This window comes from Delphinapterus leucas, chromosome 12, assembly GCF_059928025.1.
Source record: "Delphinapterus leucas isolate spDelLeu-1000000601 "Yukka" chromosome 12, BTC_Dleu_Yukka2, whole genome shotgun sequence".
Taxonomy (NCBI): Eukaryota; Metazoa; Chordata; class Mammalia; order Artiodactyla; family Monodontidae; genus Delphinapterus; species Delphinapterus leucas.
In genome coordinates this window covers 95,781,599-95,788,287 of record NC_143140.1, presented here as the reverse complement: position 1 = coordinate 95,788,287, position 6,689 = coordinate 95,781,599, and positions in this window count along the sequence as shown.

The following is a 6,689-nucleotide window of genomic DNA, read 5'->3' as shown; positions in this document are numbered from 1 at the left end:
TGATCATCACCTCATTGGCTTTATTTTTAATTTTAAAAACTTACATCCCTGAAGCATATATATATTCTTGTTTTTGAACTTTTTATACATGATACACAGTATATTTTCCTTTGTTTTTATACTTACAAATAATGCTATCTTGCACATTCTCACACATGTCTCTGTTGTTTATGTAACTAGGGCAGGAATTGATGGGTCATAGGCTTGTGTATTTTCAACTATAGTAAATAAAGCCAGTTTTCCAGAAATGTTTTGCTGATTTAAAGACCCATCATCCCTGAATGAGATTTTTCAGTAGCTCTATATACTCACCAACACTTAGTGTTGTTGTTTTTTTAATTAATTAATTAATTTGTTTTTATTTTTGGCTGTGTTGGGTCTTCGTTGCTGTGCGTGGGCTTTCTCTAGTTGTGGCAAGTGGGGGTTACTCTTCATTGTGGTGGGCAGGCTTCTCATTGCGGTGGCTTCTCTTGCTGTGGAGCACAGGCTCTAGGCATGCAGGCTCAGTAGTTGTGGCACGTGGGCTCAGTTGTTGTGGCTGGCGGGCTCTAGAGCACAGGCTCAGTAGTTGTGGCTCTCGGACTTAGTTGCTCCATGGCATGTGGGATCCTCCCAGACCAGGGCTCGAACCCATGTCCACTGCATTGGCAGGCGGACTCTCAACCACTGCGCCACCAGGGAAGACCCTCAATGTTAAATTTTAACACATGCTATTTCTCCATCTATTGAAATGATCATGTGTTTTTTTCTTTTTTTAAAAACCTTTATTCTTAGAGCAAATCCAACTTGGTCTTAATGTATTACACTTTTAATATACTGAGGGATTTATTTGGATAATGATTTATTTTGCATTTAAAAAATTTATGTTCACAATTGAGTGGGGTATATATATAATTTTTTTCTTATAAGACTTTTGCTAGGTTTTCATTGTGTAGGTGCTGATTTTATTGTTTTCTCTCTTAATTCAACCTGAAGTAAAGTGAGTCTTATCTAGATCTGGAATTTGTAAACAGTCAGACTGTGTGGACTGCCAGTTGACCATCGCTTCTTCATTAGTTATCTGTCAAGTGGCTCTGAGATAACAGCTAGAAGCTACTGGGAAATGCACTGTCCAGTGGGGGCTCTGCTGGACAAAAGGGTTTCCCATGTCTTACCTGTGCTCTTGGGCACCTGAATTCTCAGAGTGGCGAGAACAGAGAAAATGTCCAATTTTTTTATTGCTGCATCTGTATCTTTTAGTACAGGACCTGGCAAATAGTAGACCCTTGATATACAGTAAGTAGGTCTACAAATGAATGACTGACTACAATTTCTAGCACATTTACTGTTAGAGATATTCCTTTAGAACCTCATTTATAAGTGATGTACTGCTCAAAATGTCCTAATCTAGTCCTAGACTCTCCTACTTCAGGCCTAGTTACTTTCTGGAAGTTGTTGTCTCTGAATATATGTGAATATGTCAAAGTGGACAAATTCTTATCAGGGACTGAACAGTGGGGTTCTGAACATAGAATTTTAAAACATGGCTACGAATTATTTGATGCTTCTTTCATGAAGAGGTGAGTGCCTGTCCCTTCCTTATGAACCTGGGTGTTCTTATGACTGTTTTGACCAAAGAAGCATGACCACAGGATCCAAATGCTTTCTAAGGCACAGCATGGAAGTCCATCCAGCTTCTACTCTGTCTGCTAGAATGTTTGCTCTTGGACTCTGAGCCCCGCCGTGGAAGCCTCACCAGGCTAAGGTTACCACCCTGCAGAGGCTGTATCCGTGCCCCTTCAGCAGCACAGCTGAGCCCAGCAGGTGACAGCCACCAGTGCAACATGGAGCAGAGGGGTCCCCCACCTGGACTTGCCCTACAAAACCAGGAAATATAAGAAAATGGGTACTATTTTAAACGGCTAGGTTTTGGGGGTAGCTTGTAATGCAACAATTGGAGCATCTTCGGATATTTTTTCACATATTCTTTATTTCGTGAAGATATATTTTATTAGTCTATTTCCATTTCCTTTTGAGTTGGTGGTGATTTTGTCCATATTTTGGCATTCCCATTTCTTAGTTTTTTACACTGTCTCTTTTCTCTCTCTTAATAGACGTTGTTTTAAGACGAAGAGACTATGATGGGCCTACTAGGCAGGCACTGATTTTAACATATTTTCTCTTGAAACAGTGAACATGACCTTCTGTTAATAAAGAATGATTTATTCTTTAATTAACCTTCTGTTAAAAAGGTGATTCAAGCCATTATATCTAGTATTTAAAAAAGCAAAAATAGACACAGATGGTACTATTGCGTCCAGTGTTGCAGTGCTCATGTGTACAGGCTGTTTTTGTGTGTGTGTGTGTGTGCGGTACGCGGGCCTCTCACTGCTGCGGCCCCTCCCACTGCGAAGCACAGGCTCCGTAAGCGCAGGCCCAGCGGCCATGGCTCACGGGCCCAGCCGCTCTGCGGCATGTGGGATCTTCCCGGACCGGGGCACGAACCCGCGTCCCCTGCATCGGCAGGCGGATTCTCAACCACTGCGCCACCAGGGAAGCCCTGTTTGCAGGCTTTAAACAGGTTTTAAATAACAAAATTAAAATCTACTTGTGTGTAGTCTGGAAAGCCAGTGTGATTTCTTGACAGTCTCTTGCTAGCTGTTATTACACATTTCTTTGCCTTACTAATTCTATTTTCCTCTAGAATAAAGCAGCTAATTGGAATAACACAATTTGAAGTTCCTTTTGGGATCCGTGATTATACTTCTCTTTTGTTAACTCATTCGATTTTAAAATTTAATTTAACTTTTTGGTCATCTAAGAGATCACATTATGAGTAGGTTTTGAAATGTTTGACTTTTTAACTCTGCGTTTCCTACCTTAAAATAATCTAAAAAATTGATTGACTTTGTGAACTAGAACACAAAGCTAATGCCTTAGGTAAAACCTCTCCGGAGACCCTCTGGGAAAGAGCAACAAAAAGGACCCACCGTAGGCTTGACCCTTGAATTGAATTGTTAGTTTCAGGAGACAGTGTAATTTGTTTATAGTGAAAGCTTCCTGTCAGTTGTTTTGTTTTTCTTTTTTTTAAGCCAGAAAATTGGGTGTGAACTGCTAATGACTAAAACTTGACATTTGGTTTTTTCCTTCCATCAGGGCAAACAAGCAGCTAGGAGGAGTAGAAGAATTAGTATTGGATAATTTCATAATTTTTAAAGACTGAAGCAACAGAATGACTTGCTTTGTTAATTTAACAATAATATATTACAAGAGAAATGGCTTGCTTAAGGTTGTCTCAAACTTACCATTGGAAGCTTGAACAGCTGATACTAGAGAATCCACTTACGGTTCCATTTCTGTTATCAGTTTACCTTAAAGAAAAGTTCCCTGAGTGAGACCTGGGGATAATAACATTCTGCTGAGCTGTTGATTCCAGGGTGAAGACCTCTAAAAACTACAACAGTTAAACGTTATTTAGGAATTTACTTCAGTTGCATTTAAAGTTGAAATAGCATTTTGTTGTCTAAAGGCAAAGTATTGGATTACCAAAGTGTAGTTTGACAAAACAATGCGCTATTGCCATTGGAAGGGCAATTTTTAAATGTATATTGTGTCAGTCCTGCTTCTCTATGTAGAAGGAAATAGCATAATATTTTGTAAATGCTCAGTAAAGCTATTTTTGCCATAATTTGGACTGAGGCCTTTGAAATAAATAATGTAAACTGCCCCCTGTAGACATGTGGCTGTGGTGAGACCCTGACCAGGCCCTGCTCCCCAGCCCCGGCGTTTTATGACGGCTCCACCTCCCTTTCAGGACAGCAGTAAACTGATGGCCATGGCTCGCTGTGTTTAAGACTACAAAACAGGAAGTTATCCATCCATCCATCCACACATTTTTCTGTGAATGACAAAACCATGTAAGATGATGACAGATATAGGCATTAGCTAAAAATACTAAGTATAATTTGGGGACTAAGGTGATATCTGGAGCAAAGGTTAGAAAACTTTTTTTTTGGTGAAGGACCAGGTAGAAAATATTTTAGGTGTGGGCCAGGAGGAAAATTGAGGATAAGGAAAGGAAACAAATCTCAACAATGTTTTCACTAGCGACTTTCAAAATATAATTATAAAATTGAGTGCAATTTTTGTTGTAATACAGATCTGCAGATGAGAAGAATGAAATAATATTTTTTGGGAGGGGTAATATTTTATTTAATTGGGGTTCAAAGTTAACATTCCTTATATCAAAATTAATTGCAAATGTTCATCTGTTCATGCTTATCTGTAATGAAATTCTCCATATTTCATCGTTGAAAATTTCTTTTCACACAGATAGGTATTACCAAACACTGATATCAACCCACAGATATTTGATTTTAATTGAGCATGTTCATTCCTTGGCAAGTAGTCGTAGAATTCCAGTAGATTTTACTCTTGATATTTGTCTGTTAATATTTCATTAAGTTGCAGATTAATCACCTTCAGTTGAAGGTTAGGTAGGAGCTCTTAACACGCAGCTAAATGGATTTTGAAATGTGGAGATTTCTTTTGCCCTGCTGGAACTGTTACAATAGCTGAGCTTGGGAAATATGTCTGCTTCAAATGTATATGGGAATGGAGATCTCACTTCTTGTTTTGACTTCTGACAGCATAGGAAATGTACAAACCCTCTGTAACTCTCAATTCAAACATTAGTTGTCATCAAAATGACTTTAGTGCAGTATAAATTTTGCATGTAAGTATTGTTTTGCCTTGTAATTTTAGGTTGAATTTATTAAGACACAGTATCAAGCTAATTACACGGTTCTTCAGTGTTTGATAAAAATGGTGGAAGGCAGGTCTCATTTAGAAAACTTTGTCTCCACCTTGAACTCAACAGCTGCAATAGAGCTTTACTGGTGCTGAGTTGCTGGGCTGCTGTGTGGTGAGCAATTCAGTGCTCAGCTGGTATTTCTGACAGACTTCACAGCCCTGGGGAAGATTAGGTAACCAGAGCATTAAAGCTCACCATAGTCACTGCAGGTTCAGTGAGATAGGATAGATCAAAATACCTTCTGCAAAGTAGGTAATAAATAACCCTAAGCTTCACACAATTTACATTCTCAAAAGTGTTGTCAAGCTTTTCCCTCCACAGGTTTTACCACCAGCAGTTATAACACATCTTAGTGGATTCCACTTCAGGTTGTACCAAATCCATGTTTTTCTCAACTTCTTTTGAAATATTCTCATCTGTAGTTGATCCAGGCTGACTATTGACTGAGACTAATTCTTCAGTCACTTTGAATTGCTGACTTCTTAAGTCAACAACAACATTTGAGAAAATATTATCAGTAACATTTGTTGACTCATCAGGAGTCGAGGAAGAGCTCTTGAGATAATTTTCCTTGTTGTTAGTGAACTATTGATGTTGCCACAATGTCCTCAATTCTTCAACATCCTTGAGTCAAAAGGCTAACAAACTTCCACGAGCTTATTTGCTGGGGCCCATTTCCACGGCTGCTGCAATCAACCGTGATCTACTTAACTCACAATTGGTTAATTGTTCTGCTTTGTTGAGATATATTCTGCTTTAAACTTTCTTCATTTTCTGACCAGGCCGTCTGTGAGTTCTGATGAGCCTCAGTCTAGCCTGTGGGTGGATGAGGCATCCTTTGGGCTCAGCTTGAGTGTCATGGCAAAACAAGCACGATGTTGTAACGGTTCTGTAACACAACTACCACACACCCCCGCACCCCAATCTGGCTCACTGAGTCCACTTTTCTCTTCTTGTTTTGACAAGGCAATAGAACGTCATGGTAAGGAGTGTGTGGGCGGCTTGAAATGCTGCCAGTTGATGGTGCACCGCATGGCATGTGGTGCAACAAGCACAACGTGAGCCATGGGACCCACATCAGGTGGCCACCACAGCCATGCCCTCTGCATCACGGCAGCAAGTATCCACTGACAACATGGGAGCACGTGGATGTGACTTTCTTCGTGGACATTGGAATTTGAACTTCATGCCATTTTCGTGGGTTACAAAATATTCCCTAATTTTTTTCAACCACTTGGAAACATAAAAGGGGCTCTTAGCTCACTGGCCTGTACAAAAGCAGGCGGTGAGCAGGGCTGGTTCCTGAGCCCAGTTTGTGGACTCACGGAGGAAAGTCGCAGAGAAGTCAGGTGCAGTTTGCAGTTAGCAAATGGGGAGGAGAGGACTCCATCCCGGGTAAAGGATCCGGGAGCTTGACCCGGCATCACACATGCTCTGGTTATGCACCCATGTCCACCTTCACTCAGCTAAAGGTCAGAATTGTAGGAAGTGTGAAGGGTGGAGCTTGTGTGGGGCACCTCCATTCTGCATCACTCGCCCACTTGCGGGCCCACCATTAGCCTGCAGACTGTGGACGTTCCTGCTGCAACCTGGGCATCTCACGGACACTCTGCCTCTACCTTTCTCCCCTTCCACCTCCTCTCAATAGGTCAGGTCAGAAAAACGGCAAGAAAGGAGGAAAACACGCTGCTTTGGGGTTACACATCTAATTTTGTGCATGCCTTATTCTTAACCAAGTCTGTTAAGGAAGAAGGTCAGAGACCCAAGGTAGAATTTGGAAAATCAAATCTTAAATGGAAAGAACAATGTTTTTCAGAATTCAAAATATTTTAATTTTTTTTTTTTTTTTTTTTCGGTACGCGGGCCTCTCACTGTTGTGGCCTCTCCCGTTGTGGAG